This window comes from Myotis nattereri (assembly GCF_964212035.1).
Source record: "Myotis nattereri genome assembly, chromosome: 20".
Lineage (NCBI taxonomy): Eukaryota > Metazoa > Chordata > Mammalia > Chiroptera > Vespertilionidae > Myotis > Myotis nattereri.
The window spans coordinates 14204706-14232495 of record NC_138096.1 but is presented as its reverse complement, the minus strand read 5'-3'; the positions used below and the strand labels follow the sequence as shown (position 1 = coordinate 14232495).

Here is a 27790-nt window from a genome sequence, read left to right as displayed (position 1 = left end):
GGCACTTTGGGGAGACACAGAAAAGCAGAAATGCTTGTTAATTTCATGGGCTGGAGGGAGGAGGGATGAGGAGTGAGTGCGAATAGGTACAGGAGTTTCTGGGGTGATGAAATGTTCTGGAATTAAGTAGTGGTGATGGTCACACAATGTTGTGTATACTAAAAATCACTGAGTTACATACCTTACAAGCATGAATAACATGGGTTGTGAATTATATCTCCTTTCATTAATTCCAGAGTTTTAGTTATCGTGTACTTATCTCTATGTGTGTTATCTAGTCAAAAACAATGGATAAGGGTGTCGTACCTGTTGTAGGGCTTCCGTTGCTTCTGTTTTACCTCCTGCTTCCGGTTGGTCTCCTTAGTCACTGATTTCATAGCGATAGACCCTTTCAGTGAACTCTCCTCGCTGCAGGCAGGTCTGTGCACACAGTTGGGCAGACTGTGCTTGGACAAGGCCTAGGGCTGCCTTTTCCCTCCTGCTTTTTAGGATGGACTCCAACTCATTCCTAGTTCTTAGGGCCATCTGCATCTGAGTCCCAGCCTCATTCCTTCACATACTTCATCATTTCATTTGGTCATTGGTCCCTCTGTTGGTGAGCTCATTTGTTTATCCATTCATTCGCGCACTTATTCATTCAATAAACTGCATGCTTTACCTTCACATTGCCCCCTGGATGGTATGTTCACTCTGCCAATGTGCAACGACTGTGCTCCTCACCCCGCCGCCGCCTTCTTCCCATCATCTTCCTCTGGCTCCTAGGTATTCTCAAGGTCCTGCTTACCTCCTACCCCTCTTGTGCAGAGTTTCTTGGCCATCGCACAGCCAGTATTTCCTCTCTACAAGTGCTGAGTAAATAACACAGGAAACATTCACTCAGAGCAGAAAGGGAGGCGATAGGAGATCCATGTGTCCTGACTCCTGCACTCCTCCAGGAGGTGTCTACAACTTGCCTTTCAACTTCCAGATCTGAGCTGAGGGACCTCTGCTTCTGGAATTGATAATGGATGTCAAACTGAAAATGAAGAACTGCTCTTCACGCGGATCACTGGTTTTCATGCTATTGAAGGATTGTAACTACAAACTAAGGAGTGTCTACGAATCGATCAAGTTGGCGTGAGCTTTAAGCTTTATGTATGTGGTTGTTACCTCCAATCTGTTGGAACTATGTTGAGAGGGTAGTTTTGGAACAAGTGAAACTCCTCCCGTATTTGAGAGGATTCCAGGACATGAATGTGATGGAGAAACCAGTATCCGTGATTCTTGCCTAACTTATCTCAAGTGCTGCTATCAGTGAGCACGGCTAGCTTGGAGAACCTTTTCTTTTTTCTCATCTAGTTCTCTTTCCTATTTGCATAAGTGAACAAAAATGATTTGGGAAGCTTTATATTTAATAATGCATTATATAATCCTAGAGGTGATGTAATGTGAGGTTATATAATGAAAATATTTTCTAATAAAGGCTATTCCTCTTGAAATGTCAGTCATATGCCCCTTCTAGAAGGAAAGGTGAGAAATGAAAACATCTTTCTAATGTTACACAGCCAGTGACCAAGCGTGCCGACGTGCTTCTGAAACTAGGTGGGAGATGGGGTTTGTAAAGGAAGATTAAAATGTCATTTTATCTGAAAGTTTTCGTGATTCTCCAGGCTGTCTTTGGCTGTGCATGGAAATGGGTTCCTCTGGTCCAGATACCATGCCTTTTCAAGTAGTTTATCATAAAAATAATATGTTCCTTCTGAAGTACTGTTATAGCCTATGGATGGCAGTGGTTTAATTATGGAGTTTAAAATGAAAACTGAAGTTAGGGTATAATTTTAATTATAATAATTATAGCCACAGCAGTGTCAATTGCTAATTTAGCTGCGGCTGTTATTAAACTAGTCAACTATTTCAAGTGCTATTTTAATAGCAGTTAAAGTTTTTTGTGCTCTCTCTCTTTGCTGTGTTTTTTTTTTTTTAATGTTCATGAAAGAGAAAGTTTTAATATTTTTAGGAAGGTTTTTTTTCTCCTGCTGCTCCCTATATAGACACTTCTCTGCCCATTATTAGTTGACAGTAATGACGAATCAAGAATCATGGTTTTAGATGAAGTAAGCCATTGTAACAGGCCCTTCTTTTCATATAAATTCTCAACTAATAAAACAAAATTAAAACTATTGAAAGGAGAGTGAGCTATTATAATTAGGTAGCAGGTTTAATAACATTCAGGCCATTTGAAGATATTTATTTTGCTCTTTTGTTAAAAACAACAACAACCAAAACGAGCTCTTTCTAGCGTCTTCATTTAGTAAAGTACAGTTGTTCCCCCTTAGCTGCAGTTTTTCTACACAGGCTTCAGTTACCCATGGTCCAAAAATATTAAGTGGAAAATCCCAGGAATAAACAATTGAACGTTTTAAATTGTGTGCTGTTCTGAGTTGCACCATTTGGTGCCATCTGCTGCATCCTGCCTGAGACATGGGTCATCCCTTTGTCCAGCGTCTCCCAGCTCTACGTAGCTCAGTGCTGGTGTTCACGTCGCCCTTACTTTACTTACTAGTGGCCCCGAAGCTCAAGAGTAGTGGTGCTGGTAACTCAGATATGCCACCGAGAAGCTGTAAAGTGCTAAGTGAGAAGCTATGTTATGGATAGGAAAAGACATAGTTTGTACTAGTATAGTGTTTGGTACCATTACAGGCTTTAGTTTCACAGATAAAGGGGAGCTACTGCATGGAACTTTGCTATGGAGAGCATTCTGTCCCTTTCCTCGTAGTGGGAATGGGACCATTCATATTTTCAGTAGGAGCAGAATGGTCAGATGTTCTGCCTTTCCCTCAGTCATGTCATACACGCCGATTTAAATGACATGTTTTGGGAAAGCTACCTATTCTGCATTAAATCAGTGTTCAACTGTTCAAACTGTTGTGTTTTGAGAGTTCTTTATACATTCTAAATTCTATTCCTTCATCAGATGTATGGTTTGAAAATAGTTCCTCCTAGTCTGTAATTTGTATTTTCATCCTCTTAAGTTTTTTGAAGAGCAACATTTTTTAATCTGATGAAGTTTAGTTTATCAGGTGCTTTGGGTGTTGAGTCTAAGAGCTCTTTGCCGAGTCCTAGACCCCAAAGATTTTATTATTTCTGGACTCTCTAGTCTCTTTCATTGATCTGTGTGTCTGCCCTCTGCCAGTCTCACACAGATTGGATCCCTGTAACTACGTAATGTCCTAAATCAGGTGGAACAGTACTTCTCCCTTTATTCTTTTTCATGGCTGTCTTAGCTATTCTAGTTCCGTGGCCTTTCCAAATACATTTTAAATCAATCTTGTGTATGTCTACAAAAATTCTTGCGGGGAATTTGATGGTAATTACATTAAAGCTGTATATCAATATGAGGAGAATTTATATTTTTACTATGTTGAGTCTTCCAATTCAAAAACATTATTTTAGATCTGCTATGATTTCTTTCATCAGCATTTTGTAGTTTTCATTGTATAAGTCCTATATATGGTTTGTTAGATTTATAACTAAGTATTTCATTTTTGAGAAATTATAAATGATATTAAAAATTGTGTATGTCTATGTGTTCTTGCATACAAACATACACATCCATACATTTACTTGATTTTGGCATGTTTATCTTGTATCCTGAAAAACCTGTGGTGATGATGTGTGTAAGTGCAGGTGCTCAAATCCCTGTCTTTGACTTGGAGCTTTACCTTTTCTCCTTCTTACTGATTGGTTGGGCGATTGCATGATGCAGTCATTATTTTATTCAGCAAACATTAATGCACAACCACCATATACAGAGTTGTTTGTTAGGTATTTCTGGTAATCTGAAGTTAAAGAAGATAGCATCTCATTTAACAGGAAAGAGGGCAGTATAGGCAACCATCTGTAATGCTAATCATGATAAAACCATCTGTAATACTAATCGAGATAAAACCTGGATGGTGGGCATGCAAAGGAAGGAACAAGTAATTATGACTATGAGGATCCAGAACATCGTCATGAAGAAGGTAGAATACCTGTAGAATAAGGTTGATGTTAAATTTCAGTGGCAGACAAGTGGACGGACTGAGGAAGTCGTGTGAGTAACATCCCAAACGCATGGACAGGTCTTGTGTACTCTCAGTTGGAGCCTAAGGTGTGTTGAGCTTCGTTGTGATACAGGGGACTGGAAAGGTGAGGCCAGTTTTGATAGTGGGGTTTCTTGAATGCTCTGGTATGAAGTTTGAACTTCAATCTGTAGTAAATAGGGAGCTATTTAAAGATTCAAAACAGCAGAATAACATGATTATGATGATTTAGGAAGATAATTCTGCTAATAGTGCCAACGACAGATTAGAAAGTCAAGGGACCCGAGGGCAGGAGCCCAACTATCAGTCCCTTGCAATAGTTCATGCAGGAGATATGGAAACGCAAAGCTGGTCTCTTTCAGAAAGGTCAGAACATCCGAACTGCAGTGAGTGGCAGGTAACTATTGCTGTTAATCCAAACAGCCTTTCTTTTTGTGATTAGGAAGAGATGGAAATCCTCAGTTATGTGGGAGAACAAAATTGGATTTTTGAAAAAAAAAACACCAAAAAAACCCCCAGCAACACTGTTTCACTTAAGGTTTCTAGCCTCTTTTTAAGCAGTAAATATGGGTTGTAATTTTCCTTGAGTGATGCAGTTTTGAATTTTAAAAGGGCAATCACTCTAAGAATCAGTAGTTTTTAGCATGAATTGGTCTTCTACAGGAGGCAGTCACTCTGAGTTATCTGTTTTGTAATGTAAAATTTGAGTTTTTCTGAGGTACTGACTGGGGATAGTATTTGTGAATAGGAGCTCAGTTTCAGAAAACTCTCCTTCTGTTCATAACATTGAAGGTTTGGAAATCTGGGAACTGACCCCATGAAAGGGTGGACAAGCCTAAGTACTTCTGGTGATAACTTACCTGTTTTAAGCATTAAAGCCTTAATCCCAAATTGTAGCTTCTCAAAGTGATGAGCTCCATCCACTCATAAGTATGATGAAAAACAAAAACACTCTGGTCCCTCTGCGGGTGACTGTCTGTGGTCACCTGCTTCTGGAGAACCTAGTTTCTTGGGGACACTCCTTTTTTTCTCTCTCTCTTTCTGGAATTCCAGAAACTCATCCTGGAATTATGGCATCACTTAATGCTCTTAATCACTCTATTCTCTGTGCTTTTACATGGGACATAGACAGAGATAGAATTATGTCTTTGACTTACCAGAACTTGGCTTTAAGAACACTTGAGATAATTCAGCGATGGACGTACCAAAGAAGCATTCTTCTGCTCTGGGTCATGATTGTTTATATGTCAAGAATTTAGTTAGTACAGTCTTTACCTTGTCAGCTGACACGTGCTGTGAAGTTATCTCCATTTCAGTCTTAAAAAAGGGAAAGAAATGTGTGGAGAACTTCCTCAGCCTCCATGGAGAAATTGCGCTGTGAAGAGATGCGTCCTCCCCCGTAACCTCTAGTGAGACCCAGGACACAGCTCCCTTTGCTCACGTGCACAAGCTCTTCACTCAGGTTTGAGTGAACAGCAGAGTCATCGCCGCAGACTGGCATTGTCCGCTCTGGTCTCGTTCGGATAGTGACCGTGAAGCAGATCATGCTGTGAGCTGAGCACCAAATGTCAAAAGGTTAGTGCCCCAAAGATAGTGCCCCCAAATGAGAAAACATAAAATGTCACTTTTCGACATTGAGATCAACCATGCCGTGCTTATTCCTAATTTCCATTTTCACTGCATTCAATGTATAAGTTTCTCTTTGTCTCAGTGAATGTTTATGTGCAGTCTCTGTTTTAAACGTGATAATTCAACAATTACCTATTGAAGCTTTTGTGACTGCAAAAGTGAGATGTTAGACATACAGGTGCATTATAACAGTATAATCTTGCATGTTTTACGGAGGGCTCAGGTGAGCAAAAATTGGATCAACGTTGGGGCTGACTAATCTAGAGACTCTCACCCCCTGAAGGCAGAGGGCATGTCTACACTCTGCTCACACCGACTGTGCTGATCATGGGATAGGCCTCCGGCTGCCTGGGCTGGACTGGGATACTGGCTCCACCTCACCACACCATATTGAACAGCTTTCTTAACTTCTCTAAAGTCCAGTTTGCTCATCTGTAAAGGGGAGAGGAGTGATCTTTGCCTCACAGGCTTTAGTAAGGAGTACATCAGATCTTTCAGGGAAAGCACTTAGCAGTGTTTCTGGCACATAAGCATTCAGTCCATGGTAGGTACTATTATTCCTTCTTTCCACAAATACGTATTGGTCACCTACTCTGCTCCAGGATCTGTTCACAAAACAGGCAAAGGTTCCTAGTAATAGGGACAACAATAACAAAGAAGGTATTTGGCATCCTAGAAATAGATCAGAGCTGTGGGACCAGATTGAGCATCATTATAAGGATTGTGCGGGCAGATTCCGGAGTAAATGCAGTTTTAATTAGGGAGTCACTTCAGGCCTTTTTGGGAAGATGACATGTGAACAGACTTGAAGGCATGTGATTGTTAAAATTAATAATTATACTGAAAAGCGTTGTGCTTTGTGTTTACATTTCTGCCCTTACCACATGTAGTAAAACTTAATAATAACAACAACAAATTAATACTTAATAGTAATAAAATTTAACCCTAATAATCTATACTAATACAAGGGTCATATGCTAATTAGATTGGACATCTTCCAGACGTCCTTCTGGACAAAGCCATGGTGGCTGGGCCAAGGCAGAGGCGTTTAGGGGCAATCAAACTAGCAGGGGAGCAGTAAGGAGCGATCAGTCAGGCAGGGGAGCAGTTAGGGGTGATCAGGCAGGCAGGTGAGTGGTTAGGAGCCAGCGGTCCTGGATTGTGAGAAGGATGTCCGACTGCCACTTTAGGCTTGATCTGCAGGATTGGGCCTAAACCGGCAGTCGGACATCCCCTGAGGGGTACCGGATTAGAGAGGGTGCAGGCTGGGCTGAGGAACCCCCGCTCTTCTCCCCCCCTCCACCCCGTGCATGAATTTCGTGCACCAGGCCTTTAGTCTATATATATAAAAGCCCAAGCGACCGGCCGACCGGTAGCTATGATGCACACTGACCACCTTGGGGCAGACGCTCAATGCAGGAGCTGCCAAGCTGTGGTGACTTGGCAGCTGTGGTTCTCAGGTGATGCACCCAGAACCAGAGAGGAGGGAGCCCAATTCCGGGGTGCATCACCAGAGAACTGCCCTCTTGCAATCTGGGACCCCTCAGGGGATGTTGGAGAGCTGGTTTCAGCCCAATCCCCGCAGGCCAGGCTAAGGGACCCCACCTGTGCACAAATCCGTGCACCCAGCCTCTAGTAGAAATTATAATAAACTACATGTCCACCCACTTGGCTACCTCATCACCTCCCCCCACACGTCTCCCTCTTTATGCCCCTGCCCCACTGCAGTGAATTCGCAGAGTACACTGGTCTAGAAATTACTTGCGTAAAAACAAAATAAAACGGGAAATTGAGAATTGTCCTGCAGATTCAGAATTTCCCAACTGTCTTGTGTCAGAGCTTCCCAAAGGAGTAAGGTGACACCGAATCAGTATGATTTCTCAAATCCCGGGGCTCATCGTGGTGGCAGTTGTTGATGGAAAAGCTCATACCTTTCCTGGGAGTGAGAGCAGCAGGCTCTATGCAGCCAGGCCCCAGGGGCCTCTGGGAAGGAGAGCGGTGGGCTCTATGCAGACTGGCCCCAGAGGCCTCTGGGAATGAGAGCAGCGGGCTCTATGCAGCCTGGCCCCGGGGGCCTCTGGGAATGAGAGCGGCGGGCTCTATGCAGCCTGGCCCCGGGGGCCTCTGGGAAGAAGAGCAGCGGGCTCCATGCAGCCTGGCCCCGGGGGCCTCTGGGAATGAGATCGGTGGGCTCTATGCAGCCTGGCCCCGGGGACCCTGAGAGAGCAGGACAACTGCCATTCACATCCCGGTCGGGCTAATCTGTTAGTATGTCCCTTTTCTAGTCATGATCAGGGGATGACATTTTCTTTTTCAATGACAACATCAACGTCTGGTCCTTTTGGCCTTTGCCTTTCTCTGTAACAGCATCCACTCTGTCGCTGGGTTCTGATGTGGCTAAAATGGTAGCTACCAACCCTATGGGATCCAGTGTCCCATCTTTATTATAACATATCTTGCAATGTCCCCCTTTATTTGTGAAATGAAGTTTATAGATAAATAACTACCTATACATCTAATTTTAAAATTAAAACAATGCTATAATTGTGGTAGAAATAAAAAATAAAGATGCTATTTAGTGAATTTTATTATGTAAGTATTTGCTTGCGACTATTCCAGGGCAGTAGTGATCACATGTTTGAACCTGCTTGTAATGAGGAAGTTTGGAGTAAAGAAAAGTAAAGCAACATTCAACTGAGTATTGGCAAAGCTTTTTATGTTTGAAACCTTGAAATAAGGGCTACACAAGTATACACAAATGTACACTAGAATCACCATAAATATACCACCTGCAAACGTAGGGTGATGCAGGTGTTTCGTATTGGTAATTTAAACATAGTCAGTGACATGATTTTCCAAAATGGTACAATTCCAAACTAATCTAAGTATAATTCTTCCTCTATGTATATTCAAGAAAATTGCAAACATTGAAAATTCAGTATATATTAAAATGTGCAAGAAATGCTCTGTATCTGTAAAGTGGATTTGGGCTCTAAATTTAGAAAATTATAAACAGAACTTTTTCATCTACAAGAACGTACGGTGTCCATTGGAAAGACTTGCAGGAGGCAGGATAATTTTGTTACCCAAGATTGCCCTGTCCAGCACGCCTGGTCCCAGCCGAGCAAATGCCACTGGCTCATTAAAAACGCCCAGGGCTCCCAGGGGAGAACACTCCGGCAGAGAACTCCTGGCTCTTCTGTCTTCCTGTGCCACTCGGGTCCTCGGCGAGCTGCTGCTCTATGCTCCCCGACAGCTGGCAGCGCGCTGCACCTGGGAGTCCCCTCAGCGCTCTGGAACTGTTCTGCTTGGCCACTTTCCAGATGGCTGGCTGGTGGCTCCTGGGGATGCTGACATGTGGTCAGGTGGCTTCTGATTCTCCACATTCCCCATCCTTTTCTTCAGATGCATCTACGTTCTTCACAGGCTACTGTGTGCAGCAGGGATCGAGTGGAAAGGTAGCTGCCACTCCATTTACCTCCTCTCTGATGATGGAACTGTTCTGTTATTGTTGATGGGGATTCACTGACTGATTGGCGGTGTTCCCTTCTATTGTCCTCCAAGTTGCATGGCCCTATATTGACATTTGTCACCACTTCTGGTCATGGCCATCGTCTTTCTCATCTGCTCTTCTCTTTCTCTGATTCCTCTTAGCCTTACCACCATGTCTTTTCCGGTACATCACCAACCCACCAGGACATTTCTTTCCTTCTGACTCTTCAATTGTGTTGTATACTTAGTGGTATCTCCCTTAATATTAATTTTTTGAAGATTTGTTTTATTTTTGTTATTACTCCTTTTTTGGTCTGTCTATACCAGAAGCAAGCGATGTCTGAAAGACTTGATTCTAGAAAGCCCTCGTTTCTTTGTCATAGAAGCCTGTCAGATGCAGTGTGACGATCACATTTACCACATAGGTACGGTGGGACCCTGTCTCTAATGTGATGTGAAGAGTCAGTATATCCCTAAGATAAGTGTAAAAAGGTGAAAATTGTATTCTAGAAACTGAAATTATATTTATTATACAGGCTTTTGTATTGAGAGGAATGGGATGCTCATTCTACTTCAATATATAGAGTACTAACGAAAAATATTCAAGGCTTTAACTATGCTGTCACCGGCATCTTTATCAACTAGAATAAAGTTCCATAATTGTTGACACGTCAGAAATCCATGAAGGGAAATATGATCAGATTTTGTTTTAAGTAGAAGATTATGCTCCATTGCGGGGTCTTGGGTGGCCTGGGGTGAGGCCTGTGTGTACCGTAGACATAGTCCGTCCTGCGCCATCAATCCTGTTGTTTTCCCTTTAACGTACGTACGCGACTGTTGTCTTCTCCAGCACTTATGTCCTCTGCCTTATATGATAGTTCGTCTTTTAACTATCTATCTCTGCCATTGGACTGAAAGCCCCGGGGATAGGCTTATGCATTTTGTGCACTTACACTGCCTAGCACAGTGCAGTGCACTCAGTCGGTGATCAATACGTGGTAGGAATCTGGCGCTGCTCCAACTTCACCTTCGCATTTGTGCCCAGCATTTTTGAATTTTATGCCATTTCATTAAGTGCCTTCAAATACTGTTAGGCACTGATTCAATTGATAGAGCTTTTTCTAAAACTCACAGAAAAATATATATATTTTTAAAGAAACTTAAAGCAAAAAAAGAAGGCAAGGCAGTAAAAACCTCATGGAATTATTGATTGAAGCTGAAAATAATTTGTTTTTAGAGTTACCTTGTGAACATGTAACGGATGGAAAAATAGAAACCTGGGAAGGTTAGTGACTTGCCCCAAATAAATAGCCAGTTAGTAACAGTCCTAGACTAGAATACAGGTTGAAGTACCTCAAAAAAGATTATGTTTCACTTATTCTGCTTTTGCAATGAGAGGAGAGGGGTCATTTATCATGGATCCAACAAATATTTATTAACTGTTATACCAAAGTAAGGCAGTAAGCCTCAGCAGTGAGGTATATACAGAGACAAATAAAAATTTCATCCTGGAAAGGATCTTAAGTGGGAAGGATTGAAAAGGAAGGAAATGGAACAGACTTGCAGACGAACAGAGCGACAGGAGGTGACAGGGACGCCGAGGCGGCGGGCAGGAGGCGTGGACGGGAGAGCTGACGGCATGGAGAACCGGTTCCGGCCTCTGTGCTGGGGGTGCTGCCACTTTGGTAGTTGCTTTGGTACCTGATGGTTCCTGTGTAAAATCAGACACTTCTCAGGAAAATGATCGGGAACTTTGACAGCATGCATTTCTGTGTGATGCTTTAATTTGGTCTTTTGGACTTAATATGCTATCTACACAAAACAATAAGAGCCTGTAATGCAATTGTCAGTAGCTTCCGCGTTTTAGAACCGGCTGCATTTGCTTTATCTTCCTTGTATAAGTTACGCAGCTGCAGTTCCAGGAAATGCAGCATCTCACAGCGCAGAGCGATGGGCTGCCGCCTCCGAGGGCCCTTCTTCTCTTTGGCTGCAGCGCCTGCCTCATGAAGGTCTCTTTTCTTCTGCGTGGCTTCTAGCTTCTAGCACCTTCAGCCCAGGGGTCACTGGCAGGGGTCTGGGCCTTCAGAATGTCAGGTTCCTGTGGTTTGCAACTCCATCGTGGACCCGAGTTACTCAGTTTTTGGTGAGCGCGTGGGGTAAGAAAGGAGACGTCATTGTAAAGGACAGTCTCTCATCTCCCCCTTAATCCTTCTCTGTCATTGTGCTCAGAGTGTTAGAGAGATGATGTCCCTGGAAATCAAAGTAAAAGTCCCCGAATGTAAATAAATCCCACAGCCTGTACATGTAAAAGCATGCCTCCTTTGGGAGCCGTGGGATTTGCCGGAAGCTAACACTGGCTGCACTCCACATTGTGCTTTTTGGTGCAGATAAAAAATAGTCCTGGGTAGCTACGGGGGGCACGAGTGCCTGGTGCCCTTGGTGAGGACATCCGCTGAGTGGGCCTCGTCCCCACACGCGCTGCCCGAGCTCCCGCTGGGTTATGAGGGGCTGAGGAGAACCGCCTAGGGCTCCTTGGAAACAGCTGGCAGTTCAGGGAGACAGGCCCGTTAGGCAGGTATGTGATTGTTTTCTTTAATGAGTGGGTAGATTTTTTAAAACTGCTTGGCAATTGGTGATATTTCATTAACATGTAACAGGATTAATATTTAGTGAATCCTCTTTGAAATACATGGCAGGTGTTTGGAGCCTTAGCAACGTATCATTTGGCAGCAAGGAGTCATTTTCAAAATTCTTAGTGCCGTCGTACATGGGTACCCTGCCATAGCATGTGTGGACGCGTGTGGTGGAGATAAACATGGACATGGTCTTCATTCTGTGTCTACTTGACTCAATAAAATAGTGAAAATCATCTTTCTTTTCTTTTGCTCTGTGGTATTCATCTTCCCAAAACATCCTGCAAAGTAGGTTTATTTTTGAATTTGAGAAAATAAAAGGGGCTTTTCACTTGGCAGGGGAAGTGTTTTTAAATCGCACTGTAGCTCATGGGAAGTGGCGCACGTTACTGTAAAGGCAGACACAGGGCTGCGCTAACTGGAGTTTTGTTCTGCACACGGAACGTTGTGATGAGCTTGTCGTGTTTTGTTTCACTAGAAACCTGTTGGTGGATCGTGTTGGGTTGTTAGGCTCCCGTCCTGGGTGCTGTCCCCAGATGCCTCGTTAACACCGTGCTCTTGATCCAGAATGACATCACTGGCCATCATGTCCGGGCCCGTTTCCAGAACAGGCTCCCTGCTTCCTACAGCAGCCACTGCAGTCACTGCCCTACGGGGCAGGCCTTTATCCTCCTTTAAAAGCCTGGCATTAGCTGCTAGTACTTTTAAGACATGAAAGAAAAGTAACCAACACAGTTGCTTGTCTGGGAATAAACTGAAAATTAAATTTTGAGATGCAAAAGCACATTGTGTCTCAGGTCAGCTCTATTGAGTTTAACAGCTGTCTTTAGATGAACTTTGTGTTGTTTCATTTTTAAAAGATTGCAGTGAATGTGAACAGTAATTAGTAAGGCGGTTGTCCTTGGCCCAATGGGAGTGGTTTCCAGTTCGTGGTGACCTGCCCTCCTGGTCTCCCAGGCCAGCAGGAGGCCCAGGGGTAAACAGCTCACCTAGTACGTCGTTTAGCGGGTTGCACGGACTGTTCTGGAAGCACACAGGAGGGAGAGGTTGGGTGGAGGATAATGACTTCACAGAACAAGTCACATTCAAGCTTGGTGACCTGTGACCCATTATTTATCAATCAAAATATTGGCCATTCAGTTCAGGACAGGAACCAGGCACTGTGCCAAACGCTAAGCAAGTAGAGATGAGCGTGACATACTCCCGCTCTCAAGAGCACGGGTTTAGAAGACAGACACAGGAACAGATGATTCAAGTCCAGCAGCTAGAGCTGTGCATGGGATGCTGGTGGAGGGAGGGAGAGGGATAGAGACCCTCGACCTGGGGACGGGAGGCCAGGAGACCACACGTTCGGACAGGGAGCTGAGTGAGCGGCAGTGGGTGGGAAGGCAGAGGACCAGACCTACGAAAACGTAAGACATGATGGGGAGTAGCATTCCCAGGAACAGCGGTGTCCTGTGTGACAGGAGGTGAAGCCCGAAGGGCAGCAGGGTTGGCACGTCTGGTGGGCGACCCAGAGTCGTTCCCGAGTGAGTGTGTTCGTGAGAACTGGTCTTTAGCTGCAAGAAACAGAGACCCACCGCGGAGGGCACGTACAGGAGTTTGTCCTTCCACACAAAGGACGCCGGGAGGCAGGTGTTCCGGCGGGACTAGCAGCTCTGAAGAGCCCTCCGAGGCTCAGCTCCCTTTGTCTGGCTTTCATCATTAAGGTCCTGGTGGTTCAGAGTGGCTGCTGCAGCCTCGGCCATTGCTTCTGGGTTGAGGAAGAAGGGAGGAAGGTGAAAAGCCAGAGGGCACCTGCCTCCTGCCTGGGAGTGAGCTCCCCTGACGTTTCACACAAAGACTTCTGTTTAACAACCTTTTTTTAAAAAAAGTACAGGTCTCTTGTTAAGGAAAAAGAACGCGTGTTGAGAGTAACTGGTTCTCTCTGTCACCAAAGGAATGCCATTCGATTTGGATTTATAGGGATTTCCCTGGAGGAGGACGGAGGGTTTGCAGGGCAGGGTGGGGGCGGTGGGTTTGAAACCAGCATGAAATTAACAGAGACAGGCCCTCTCATTTGTGTCTTTGGTGTTTCCCATCACTGACATCCTTCAGGAGGCATAAGTCAGAGTGACCATTGGCTGGAGGTGGGCCATGTCCACATGCTAGCTGCACGAATAGCTCCAGATGGGATTTACACAGGCTCTACATGTCTCTGTGAGTCGTCAGTGTATTTGAGATGCAGGATGGAGTTGAATTGTACTTCCTGTGACTTAATTTAGTGGAGGACCCTCTACTTGGAAAAAAATAATCTCATCATTAGCTCTTAAGATCATTGTTGCCCTTTGAATGGCCTTCTGAGTAACACTTACAATGTCTTCTGCTTCTGCTTTTATTTTTTGTCTAACATTTGAATTTTGGAAAAATGAACTAGAAGGCAGAGTTCTGTTCAGCTTTTCCCCTTAAATTTCTCCTCTACTGTATATTTAAAATAATTATTTGTAAAATTTTATAGTGCTTTGGGTTTATATACTTGGTTACTGATAATAACAGGCATTTTCAGAACCACTTACTGTTCTTGTACTCCCTTTTCTTTAAAAGTTCTTATCAGAATTACAGTTACTGTTATTCACCTCCAAGGAATTTATATTGTTTGTCCTACATTGCGGTGATAGTGACATAGAATACATCAATGATCATAACATTATAACTGTTAGCTTATAAGTTCTTAGCAGATAGAAGTCTTGTCATAGAGAGAATATGCACATTTTTTGACAGGCGCTGAGAAATAATATTTCATTGTTTTTTAGGAATAAAGGAACCCACATTTTAAAGCAGTAATGTTTTCACTGTAAATGTGCATGGAGTTGTGGCTGCATGCATGACAACATGCTTCCTACTTAGCAGAATAGTGTGTGTGAGGGGCTTCCCTTGTCATCACTGGGTTTACATGGGTCAGATTTCAGGGTGCACATGAGATGATTTCTGTTGCAAAATGAAAAACTCCTTTGAAAAATGAGATAATCAAGTCTGGATGCCAGTCTGGATTTTGCCTTCTGTTCACCTGGCTGTGAGATAGTTTTGACATCTGGGAACCTGCTATGTCCTATTTAAGCAGAAGGGGGCAGCAGAGAAACCACTTGGACCGCCAGCATCCTGATTTCCTTCCTTCTGAGAGCAGGGGTCGCACAATTTAAATATATTAAAAGGAAATGAAAATTGAAAGTAATCTCTTTTATTTATTTAAACCTAAGAATTACTAGGGAAAACATTAAAATAGCACGGTTTGGATTTCTATTTGTCAGCGTTAGCTCAGTTTTGCAGATGCTGCAAAGATGTTGAGCTATAATATTTGTGGGTTTTGTTGTTCCTCTAAGATCTGAAAAGCAAATGCGGGGTGGATTACTTAATGCAGTGCAGCTTTCGATGGGGCTATTCTTCCTACGGGATCATCTGTGTGTTTACAGGAAAGCAGATGCTCAGCCCGTTTCTAAGTAAAACCATTTCCTTTCTTGCGAAAACAAAGGGATCTTAGGGCCTTCTGACTGAACTTTGGCTTTGGAGTCAGCTAGTGGTCTCATTTTTGTTGTTTGGTTTTTAAAATATTGCCCGCGTAAGTTTTTCTCTCTCCCTCTTTGTTGAAAGAATAGGTCCAGGCAGGCGGGCTGCTTGGACCTATTCTTTACCGCGGAACACGCGCTACCTGATCAGTTGAAGCAGTAGTGTTCTGTACAGGATGGCAGATGTGTCACGTTGATGTGCCTGGCTAACTAGTGTTATTCCCTATATTTGAAAGCTGTTTTATTTCTCATTAATATCCTATGTTTCTTTCTCTGTGATTAAGGACGTAAAGCAACATAGCTAAGGGCCCTCTGAAAGCCATTGGGGGTATTTTGGTATATTCTGTGTTTAAGGTAAAAAGCAATGTTTAGCGCTTAACAGGTCACTGGTGCTTCTTTTCAGCGGTTGACAAGTGAAAGAGGCGCCGTAAAGTTATACGGCATTTCCTCTGCACGGGAGCGGGTGGAGGTACAGCTGCCATCTGCGCTGAAGCCCTGGGTGCGGTGTCTTCTATTGCGGCAAATCTAACCTATTGACTTCCTTGTCACAAGCCTGTTTTATAAGCAGTGAGATACAGGTCCTCGGCAAATCTAACCTGTTGACTTCCTTGTCACAAGCCTGTCTCATAAGCAGTGAGATACAGGTCCTCAGGCTGCTTCACAAAGTGCGAAGCCAAGTGTTAGCTTAACTGAGAAGCGATGGCTTTCCTATTAAGGGACGTCTAGGAGCCGGAGACTTCCTCTCTCCCTCCTGGTATCACTTTAACAGAAGCAGAGCAGTACCACTCCAGCGCTGTTTTGTCCTTCGCATTTCTTGGCAAAAACAGAGTTACGTCTTTTCTCATCTGTCAACAAACCATCGAAGGACAAAGAAAATACCGCAAACATTTCTTTTCCCTGAGACTGACTGTATCTCCTCAGTGATACTTTTTATTAATTCTTTTAGTTTGTCGCCACCTGAATAGAATTTGCTGTTTGTTTATATAAATTTTCAGATGGGTGATGGGTTTTATTCTGTTTAACACATGGAGAGCATTTCTAAGTCTTGAATTGTAAGAGACATATTCCCTTGAGCAACAATTCTAATGGAAAAATAGGGTTGTTTCTTTTCATTAAATTTCTTCTATTAGAAAACAGCTGTGGAAGTTTGGTCTTCATTAGTGCTTTTCCTGGGCTTGAAGATGGAGAATTATTTTTGTAAAAATATATTATTGCAGCATTGCTGTTCTCCAAGACAGCATTAAATAAAAGGTTTCTTTTGCAAGTATATTTGAAAAAGTACATTAGTATATCCAGCTTTTAATGTTCTTTGTTTTGTCTTTTGATTCCAAAAGAAACAAAATATTACTTCTCAAAGCTTGAGTGGTCAATGCACACATAACTCACGGCGTAAACTTCTCAGGAGCCTTGTCTTACGTAGCACAGGAGGGAAGGAAGAAAAACTACCCATCCCACTCTGCTTCCACCTTTGGGAAAATCACTGTGTAAATTCAATTACTTCTCTTAAAGAAACCTAATTATTAAGCTAACTTAGGAGACTTCAGTAAAGAATTAGTTTGGGGAAAATCAAAGTAATCCAAGTACAATCCTAATAGAACAAAAAATTAACATAATTTTGTTAGAGCATTTGGCCACTTTTAAATTTCTTTCCAAATAGACAAATATTGAAAAATTTTTTTACAGCGTTCAGTAGAAATCGTAGAGAAAACAGCTCATATTTTTGCAACAAGAAAATAGGGATTGGCTCCTTTTTCTGCCTGGTACTTTTGAGGAATTAACTTTTAAGTGTAAATTTGGGGGTGCTTATAACATATGATGAAAACTCAATCCCAGAATGACTTAGCAATTAGTGATTTTAAAGTGTGTAGAGAGTATGCAGCCCACTCGATCCAGGATAAACATCCCTCACCAAGAGCAACAGAATCTTTTGCAAGGTAAGTATAGGGTAACTCAAGTAATATTTCCCCCAAACTAATTTTAGTACAATTTGTATAAATTAACTGATCATTAAGCAGCTCCTGAAGGTCTGTCATAAGCAGTTTTTGTATTAGCCATTAACTGAACAGTCCTATTGCTAACTATACTTTCACCGCACCTGGTCTTGTGGGTAAAAGACCTGTCACTGGTCCGCTCCAGAGAGCTGGCTGTGGTCGTGATACTGCATGCGCTGGCTGGGGGACCAGTGGGGAACCAGAGAGAGGGCCACTGTTTCGGTGACTCCTGGGCACTCTCCTTGCCAAGAGGAGCCCAGAAGTAAGCATAGCACAGCTTAGTCATGAGCTCTGTAGAGACGCAACGGCATGAGGAAGTCCAGCCCTCTTGACGTGGAGGAGCCCGTATAGAGGACCGATAGCCATGCAAACTTTTTGAGCACAGATATCCAGAAGAAGAGTGTTAGGCAAACAAAGATTCTCCAAGCTGCACCGAATGCTGTCCTCTTAGACATGGCGTGGTTCTGTGGCAGGACAGCACCCCTGCGTGCCCTGTTGTGGCTCTTTAGCCACTTTGGCCCACGTGGGTTGACTTCATCATTGGATTCTCAGTCAAAACAAAAGTGCGTTGAACTTAGTAGACCTTAAATGGGTGTGACACAGGCAGAACTGGTTACTGTGGGACCCTGCAGGTCATCCATGGGGTACTGCCTGGGTTCTTTTCACCAAAAAAAACCAAAAACATAATTGCGTGAGTTGTCTTCTTTTGAGGATGAAACTTCTTAATGAGCTGCTAAGGGGAATATGAAGGCCCCAGGCATTTATACGAACGCCATGCTCTGCTCAGATACCGTGGGTGGGCTGGGGTCTTTAGTAGGGCTTAATGTCATGTCTGTTGTATTTTATATTTGTTTCTTTTTGTGAAAGGACTTAGTGATTTATTTCATGGGAAATGAAAAAGGAAACATTTTGATGAAGGGTTCTTAAATTTGTATTTGAAAAATAGCTAACATTCTAACATTTTAATTTCCACAGTTTAGATCCTTTACATGGAATTATAGGCGTTTAGAACTAGAACGGACCTAAGAGATTATCTGATGGGACTTTTAATTTACAAACGAAGAGACCGAGCTCCCCAATGGTTAGCTGACTTGCCCCAGGCCACACATCCAGCTGGAGGATAAGCCAATACAGAACCGGAGTTGGTCGTCCATAGACCCATGACCCTTACTCTCTGGCAGGTAATTTGCATTTTCCATTCAGCCATTGCTCAGGTCTGCCACTTCTGAGGGTTTGTCTGCCCTGGAGCGGTGAACGTGGCTGAATGAGAAGTGGTGTGACGTGTGGCCTGTTGTGGCTGCAGCTCGTGCTCCAGCCGTGTCCGCAGCTCCTCCTCTGCATGCTGAGCATCTGCCTTCCTGAAGCCGATGGTGGGCGGGGTGGGGAGGGGGTCCAGGGGGCCTGTGAGAAGAGCGCTGGCTCCTGGGCCCTTGCTCGTCCCTGCTGCGTCCTCCACGCGTCCAGCTGGCAAATTGGCATCCTCAGTGAGGCGGGCCTCTGCTCCCCAGCGGAGCGGCCCCTGTGCGCCTGCAGCCCAGGCAGAATTCGCTGAGTGAACAAACAAGCTTGGAGGCCAGGATGTCTGTCGTCAGAGGGTGGTAGTAAGTGAGGACGCAGAGGCTTCCACTCATTTTCTGGTGAGCTGGGTGCTTGAGGCTTTGGGTGAAACCTGAATTTTTAAATACAGGTTAATGTCTTTCCTGGAAACAAACAGGCAGTTAAGGGTTTCTTGACCTTACAGAGATTTCTGCTACAGAGAGAGATTAAAAAAAAATTTTTTTTCTGATTCTTAGGACATATTGAATTTATTTTTTTAAAAGAAATCTGACCTTAAGATTAAAAATAAGGTTGTCAGATACCAGCATTGTTTTCTCTTGAGCTGACTTGGAACCTCGAATGAATTGCCAGCTGCCCAGTGCCTGCTGCGGGGACCGCCCCCCCCCAGCCCCCCCCTTAGTAGCCAGTACAGTTGAATGATAAGGAATCATTTATAAAAATCCTCCCACTCAGGCTGTTTCTAGGGCTGTAGCAATACTTCTTTATCAGGCTCAGAATAATTTTCTCTTTGTAGCATGGTACAGTACCGGCCTCCAAGGCAATACTTGCCTTTATTACACTTGTATTTAGGACGGATTAGTAATTCTCCTAGTTCATTCATCAGATTTTTATCAGTTATGTTCTTTGTGTCATGCACTATGCCGGGTTCTGGGAGATGATTAAGAAATGGTCTTTTTCCAGGAAGAGAGAAGATAAATAAAATTACACCCATATACTGCATACAGTTTTTTGACACGGACAGAGTGTTAGAGCTGCACAGGGCCAAGGGGTATATCTGCTTGGAGCCAAAGAAGACTGCACAGAAGACAGCACATTAGAAGAACGAGAAAGAATTGCCTGGGCTGAGAGGAAAAGGCCTCCTAAGAGAGGGAAGCCAGGGCATGAGCCAAGCAGTGATGCTGGAGGGAGGTGGGCAGCCTGCTGGTGTCAGGTGCAGGGTGAGCGCCCGTCACAGCTTGCAGGGAGTAAAGCGCGCACCAGCTGCCCTGGGTAGTTTGACCTTCATCTTGTCCCCACAGGAACTCGTGGAGTTTTTAAAGGAAGGGAGTGAAATCAGATTCTTGTTTGTCAGATTATTTTATTTTTATTTTATAATTTTTTAAAGTTATTATTGAAAGTATTGCAGATGCCCCCTTTGGAGCATTGCCGATGACCCTCTCCAGCCTGCACCCACCCCTCCCAGGCCTTCGCCACACTGTTGCCTGTGTCCATGGGCTACGCATGTATGCCTGTGGGTGGCCGGTTAATGTCTCCCCACCTCCCCCACCCCCCTCCCCGCCTTCCCTCTGACATTCGTCAGTCTGTCCCACGCTGTCACATTTATTTCAGCAGCTGAGTGGTAACTAACGGAAGGCGTGGGCGCTGGAAACGGAGAAGCCGGTTGGGAAGCAGGCATGACTGTGATGTCAGAACCACCTGGATGGCACTTTAGAGGTTGGTCTGGAACTCAGCGAAGCAAGGGTTTTACAAGAGGGTGAACACTGGAGACGGCGCGTGTTCATAGCATTAACTGTGGGCGGCATGATCCCGCTGCTGAGCTTGTAGCTAAGGGTACTTCCTGGGATGCCTGCATGCACAGCCTGTGTCCCCTGTCACAGCTCCCAGGCCTCCGGTGGAACTTCCGCGACTTCCCTGGTCTCTGAAATCGCTTGAGGTCAAGGACTAGTTGACTTAGTCGTTGGTTTTCTCACACCTGGCACGCTGTTTGGTCTGTAGATGGTTGGTAAATACTTAGATGGATGAATACATAAGGCTCTTCTCCATTCTTCTTTTGCCCCGGAAGATTTTTGTTTCTCATCAGAAGCAAGACTAGCTAGTTCTGAAAGTCAGTTATGACTTTCATTGTGTAAGTAAGCCACTCTGGTCTTCCATTTTCCTGAAACTAGCCAGGCTTGGATTTGATTGTTTCCTTGGTGACAACTCTTTAAAGCTTTCATTGTTTAGAGGTCACACAGCAAAGTGGATATATACACATACATTTTTCTTCTTTAACTTTGGCTCTTTGAATCTAGGGCTCTGTGATATAAACAATAATTCGTTCCTGGATTTATTTATTTGTGAGCTTTTAAAAAATACTCTTAGGTTTCTGGTTTTGAGTTAAATGCACTGAAAATGGCCCTAGTGGGTTCCCATGGCATGGTCACAGCTGGAGGCCTGGTAGGCTTTGTAAATGGTATTTGGAAGAATGACTAGTTTGCCAAAGCATTAACAATCTTTTGTATTGTTTCCATCTGCTTTTTGTCTAAAGAGACAAGTGTTGGGATTTTATTTATTTAATGGACTTTGTTTGAATTAGCTAATTTTCCCACTGGCCTGTCCAAAATTACTGAGGGAAGAGTGAGTGTTTATTATAAGGACTCTTTCCATTTCTTGCGTGGTGGGGCAGGGGCAGGGGCAGGGGGATCGGTTTTGTAGCCGTCAAACACCTGATACTCTGATCTTTTCGGAGAGTGAGTTATAAAGACTCTTTGTGAACTTACTTGGTTTAGGTACAAAGCCATATGTTTAGAGAGCAAGCGGCCGTGGGACATGTGGACTCTATGTTTTGGTTCGTTTTCTAAATAAGGAAAAGATAGATGCAGTATTTACACTTCCAGCGGTCTTGATTGAGAGGCTGTGTGTGCACTCTTGCATTACTGTCTCTTACTGCGCATCCACACCAGTCCTGCCTGAGCACTGGCTCTCCGTGGACAGCGCTGCCCCAGTGTTGACGGAATCTGCAGAGCTCCCCCAGCGAGCGGTGCCAGCGGGGGTTTCAGCCCCAGGTCTCCCAAGGTAGTTAGTTCTCTGCCCCCACAGGCTGATAGACTGATGGACCGGAAGCTGACGGACGTGACCTCGGTTGGAAGGGTGATAGTTGTCCTATGAAAACCAACCAGAGAGGGGACATTTCAGTTCTTCCTGGTAACCATGGAGATCATAAATGAATTATGGCACCTCAGAATATTAGGACTGCTCATTTTGTGAGAATAACAGTCTTTTGTCTTCTCTGTCAGTGTGATGCAGGGACATGTAACATGATTAGGTGACTCACTCAGTACAATTGGCAGACGTGGGAACAGCCAGGCTTACTCTCCTCGCTGTTTCACAATCGTGATTCTTTGCTCTCTCCTGGTGCCATGGACGCGTTCAGGAAACAGTTTTGGGAAAACTGTATTAAACCAAAGCATACTCGATTTCACCTTTCATAACATTTAATTCCTGGCTTTGGCTAGGGCCATAGAAATCTTAAATGAGATATTTTGTTGCACGCTAATACCTCAGGGATTTCTCCTGCTGCTGCCGTGGTCTCCTGAGGAGGACTCTCTCATTGCAGAGGATGCTAACCACAGTGAGCGGCAGGCAGCACCAGGAGGAGCTCTGAGTGCCTAAGCCCATGTGTGCTTTACTAATTTTCTGGACTCGGTGGCCACGGTCCATGAACAGGCTCAAGGCCGAGAGCTGGATTAGGACGGTTTCCAGGGGCCCTGGACTCACGTCAGACAAACTGGGCTCTAGGCAGCTCAGCCCCGGAGCCGGGAAAAGGCTCTGGCAGCGCTTCATCTCACGGCATCATGTTTATAAATTTTATTCAATTAATTTACAGCTGCGGGGCTCGTGAGGCTGAAATTGAAGTTTTGTTAAGTTTCGATAGGGAGGCAGCCAAGCAAGTTTGATTAGCAGTGCTGTTTTGGAAATGAGTTGGCAGTAATGCCGAAAGGAGGGGCTTTGACTTTCAGGAGGCATGTTGGCATCACGGTGCCCATTTGATGAATGCCCATCCTCTGCGCCTGTGACTGCAGACGTTTCTTCTCTCTCACGTCCCCTCCAAGGCAGCCTGTAATGATGAAATCGGCGTATTGTGCAGTTCGGTCTCACCAGCCATGTTCTTAGGAAGCCTGGCTGCCTAGTGGGAGTCGGTGGGAATCGTTTTCCCCGTGCGCCCTCCCAACATGCTGCTTCATTCCTGTTGTCGGGTCGTGGGCATTTTAAGAAGGTCTTTCTTCCTCTGAAGGGTGAGGTAGCAGATGGCCCTTTACTCAGAGTTCAGGTCTGATAGTCGTGGCTGAAGGGTCACAGATAAGGGACACAACACGGGCTTTCACATGATATTAAATAGGCCCGAGTCTTCAAAATAATCTCACATTCACCACAGTTAAATGTTCGTGTCTTCTGGTGAAAGGAAGCATCGCACCAAACCTCCGCAGGAAAGCTCTCCCTACCGAGCAGGGTGAGGTGGTCTGTTTGTCACGCTGGGGGCTGTCTGCGCAGAGGGAGGGGGAGGGCACGGGGTTGCCGCAGGGCACAGGTGGCTTCACTGTATCTGTGATGTTGCATGTCACGGGGAGGAACACGTCAAGCAGATATGGAAGGAAAATATGGAGAAATTGCTTTTGCGCCTGGGAGTTGGTTGTATTATTCTCTTTGCTAGTGTTTTGCAGACTGTCTCTGGTGAAAGACTTTTTCCCCCCCTTTTCTTTTTTTAATCCACCATGGACTGGTATGTGGTCCTACTGAGCCACAGCTAGCCTGCGGCTGTGAGGTCCTACTGAGCCACAGCTAGCCTGTGGCTGTGAGGCCCTACTGAGCCACAGCTAGCCTGCGGCTGTGAGGCCCTACTGAGCCACAGCTAGCCTGCGGCTGTGAGGCCCTACTGAGCCACAGCTAGCCTGCGGCTGTGAGGTCCTACTGAGCCACAGCTAGCCTGCGGCTGTGAGGTCCTACTGAGCCACAGCTAGCCTGCGGCTGTGAGGTCCTACTGAGCCACAGCTAGCCTGCGGCTGAGAGGTCCTACTGAGCCACAGCTAGCCTGCGGCTGTGAGGTCCTACTGAGCCACAGCTAGCCTGCGGCTGAGAGGTCCTACTGAGCCACAGCTAGCCTGCGGCTGTGAGGCCCTACTGAGCCACAGCTAGCCTGCGGCTGTGAGGCCCTACTGAGCCACAGCTAGCCTGCGGCTGTGAGGTCCTACTGAGCCACAGCTAGCCTGCGGCTGTGAGGTCCTACTGAGCCACAGCTAGCCTGCGGCTGAGAGGTCCTACTGAGCCACAGCTAGCCTGCGGCTGTGAGGTCCTACTGAGCCACAGCTAGCCTGCGGCTGAGAGGCCCTACTGAGCCACAGCTAGCCTGCGGCTGTGAGGCCCTACTGAGCCACAGCTAGCCTGCGGCTGTGAGGCCCTACTGAGCCACAGCTAGCCTGCGGCTGTGAGGTCCTACTGAGCCACAGCTAGCCTGCGGCTGTGAGGTCCTACTGAGCCACAGCTAGCCTGCGGCTGTGAGGCCCTACTGAGCCACAGCTAGCCTGCGGCTGTGAGGCCCTACTGAGCCACAGCTAGCCTGCGGCTGTGAGGCCCTACTGAGCCACAGCTAGCCTGCGGCTGTGAGGCCCTACTGAGCCACAGCTAGCCTGCGGCTGTGAGGCCCTACTGAGCCACAGCTAGCCTGCGGCTGTGAGGCCCTACTGAGTCACAGCTAGCCTGCGGCTGTGAGGCCCTACTGAGCCACAGCTAGCCTGCGGCTGTGAGGTCCTACTGAGCCACAGCTAGCCTGCGGCTGTGAGGTCCTACTGAGCCACAGCTAGCCTGCGGCTGTGAGGTTCTACTGAGCCACAGCTAGCCTGCAGCTCTGGCCCCATGTGCCACTTGTCACATCGGTTCATCAAGGCCCCAACAGCCAAGACCTTCTTTCAGTGAGACAAACCCATTCATTGGTGGTGCACTTGGACTCTGAGCTTGTCATGTTTGTGAAGTCTTTCTCTCCCCCCTCCCCCCCCCCTTTATTTTAGTTCTTATCTCACTGTGGACCCGTGACAGAGTTCCTGGCCAGTGGCAGACTCTGAGTAGCTCTGCTTTAGTCTTTAATGCCAGAAATAACTCATAATGCAAGTGCTTAAGTCAGTTTGGAAATATTTATGTTTTCAAAACTTTTCCCATGAGGTCATTTACCTATTCTGCATCTCTGTGCCCAAGTGGGTCATTGTTTTATTTCCAGCAAGCCCTGATCTTGGAGCTGAGCTGTGTGCTCCGAGAAACACAGCCATGACTACACGATTGTCCCTGCCTAGGGGAGTTTATTAGGCCATGAGGACAGCCGAATCCAGCCAGCGTTTCTTTTCTTGGAGCTCTTGTTTTGCCTTAGGCTTTATCTTTGGTAGTGAATAGTCCAGGATGTATAATTCACAGACCTTTTTTGAGGCGTTTCTGTTTTAAAGGGGAGGGAGCTAATGGTTCCGTGTGCCGGGCCAGGTTTGAGTAGCCATGAATGGTGATGGGGCAGGTGGAGGGTTTATGGAGGAGGCGCTTGTTTGGACTGGCTCTGCTTGAAGGGGAGTGGGGACTTTTCAGATGGACAAGAGGATAAAGTCCAAGGAACAGCATGAGCAGGATTGGGGAGCGTTGGCAGACCAGAGGAAGAGAAGTGATCATTGATGGGCAACGATCGGTGTGATGCTAGAATGCACCAAGGAACGTGAGGTTAGAAAGGTGTAGGGTGGGGCAGAATCGTAGGGTATTTGAACTGCTTCTTGTTCACATGAGAAGGTTTTGAGACATGATCAGGTTTGTGGTTGGGCTCAGATAGTATAAAGAGTGATTGTTAAAGAGAGAGCCTAAAGGAAGAGAGGTTGTGAAAATAGTTTACGTGAGAGACGATAAAGATCTGCCTTTGGGATTTAGGAGGCGGTATTAAATCTAAGGACCATTACTGAGGTGAGTGAAAGAGTGAGTGGAATGCGGGATGAGAGAGGCTACGTGAGGGTCAGGAGCTCATTAACGTGGAGAAACTAAATCACAGAGGGACACATTTTCCTGTGGATGAAGATACAAATAATTTTGATATCAAAGAGGACAGAGACTAGAAAGATGAATTTCAATGGCCTTGATGTTTTTAAAATAATTGGAGTTATTTCAGGAATGTGAGAAATACATTCAGAGTAAAAATTGACATTAAGACAATTAAAAATCATAAATGTGCCTTGGGGAATGTGATGGGGCCTTTTTATTACAGCAGCGAGGACCTTTGCCTTACCATTTCATCGTTCACATCTTCAGCTCTCACATCTGAACTTCACATATTCATTCATTCTTCAGTATCTGTTGAAGGCTGACGGTGTGAGAAGCACTGGATTATGAGCTGGGGACCGAGATCCTGCCTTCAGGAGCTCACAGGCTGGCTGTGGAGGACAGACTGACATGGCAGTAGGTCTGGGCAGGCATGCTCACAGGACAGCTGGCTAAGCTTGCTGATAAGGCTGCGGGGCCGTGAAAGATATCGGAGGAGACAAATTTTGAGAGCAGTTTTCAGAGATGAGTACATGTTAAATAAAAGAAGTGAGAGGGCCTTCCAAGAAGTGGGGAATGTAGAGGTTAGAGGGAGAGGTAAGCTGGGGCCAGATTATTTTTTTTAAGTAAGTTTTTATTGATTTTTATAGAGAGAGAGTAAGGAGAGGGAGATAAAAACATCAATTAGAAACATCAGCATCCATCTGCTTCCCCCTGCTGGGGATCAAGCCCACAACCTGGGCATGTGCCTTCACCAGGAATTGAACCAGCAACCTCCTGGTGCAGGGTTAACGTGCAACCACTGAACCACACTGTCCAGGCTGGGGCCAGATTCTTGAAGGTCCAGGGTTACTTGGTTGGGTGAAAGATTTAAGTCAAGTAGTTAACTAAGCAAATTTAGGTGCCAGTAGATCTTGCTGGCCACCGTTGGAGAATGGGTATAAGTTTTACCCTGAAAGGGCAGACTCGGGGAGACACCACAGTAGTTCGCCCAAGAAGTGATTGGGATCTGAACTAGATAAGCAATGTCAGGATAGTCTGAGGCAGTGGTTCTCAACCTGTGGGTTGCGACCCTTTCACAGGGGTCACCCAAGACCATCGGAAAACACATGTATAATTACATATTGTTTCTGTGATGAATCGCTATGCTTTAATTATGTTCAATTTGTAACAATGAAATTGGGGGTCACCACAACATGAGGAACTGTATTAAAGGGTCGCGGCGTTAGGAAGGTTGAGAACCACTGGTGTAAAGAGTTCCTATTAGAACTAATTAGGAGGAAAATGGGTGAGAGAGAGATTGACCCAGGTCAGGAAGTGAGAGAGAGGGAAGGAGTGGGTGGGCGATGATACCAGGCCAACTTGAGCTATCTAACTGGTGGGACCACCACTAAGAGCCTGGACAACCATGTCGGGGAGAAAGGTGGTAAGTTCAGCTTTAAACACAATGCGAGACACTTGGAGAGGCTGGCTGGTAGCTTGTGCTCATGCGCAGAGGGGTGTGGAGAAGTTGAAGCCAGAGAGCACAGCTGGGGTTATCAATAGGTCGGACTAGCTGGTTTGAACTGGTCATGGAGGCGTCTTCACAGGCTGGACCACGAGCATTTCAAGCACATCCCTCCTGCTTTATTCTTTAGATAAAGTTTGCTAGCAACCATAAAGATAGGAAGTAGGCCTCACTTAGGGAATTAGCCTCAAGGACAGAGGAAGGCAGCTTTAGTGGAACTGGCTGGTTGGGGTTTCTCTTTTGCTTCTCTGTGAGGCAGTGTCAAGTGTAAAGGAGAAAACGGGGGAGCTATGTCTTTGAGTTGTTTACTTGAAGAAATATTTTTTAAAAAATGTAAACAAATAATTTGAGAATAGGAACAAGATAACATAATTTATACATAAAATACCATGTTAAGTGTATAATTAAATACATTTTTAAAAATTTATGCAAACTATATTTTTAAAGTATGAAACTATAGTTATAAACTTGGATTTTAGGTACTTTGTGATGATTTAGAGAAAGGTAAAAATACTACAAGCAGCGTTTAGTCGGAGAAATTTCCTGATAGTTTGAAGGCTGTGAGTGTGGGAGTGGCAGGGATTTAAGGAATGCCATTTTGTGCCACTTGCTGTGCCGGAGG

The 27790-nt window shown here is 45.1% G+C and overlaps 1 protein-coding gene across 7 annotated transcripts in view; it reads left to right on the top strand.

The window, feature by feature from the left end:
* SMYD3 (SET and MYND domain containing 3) overlaps window positions 1-27790 on the top strand; it is a 522432-nt gene that overhangs the window by 286074 nt on the left and 208568 nt on the right. Inside the window, exon 1 of one of the 7 annotated variants that reach the window (XM_081114441.1) lies at window positions 20263-20339. The exons of the other annotated variants lie outside the window; for them this stretch is intronic. The gene's annotated coding sequence lies outside the window, so the exon portion shown is untranslated. Of the gene's footprint in view, window positions 1-20262; window positions 20340-27790 lie in introns of those variants that run through there. 7 annotated transcript variants of the gene reach the window in all.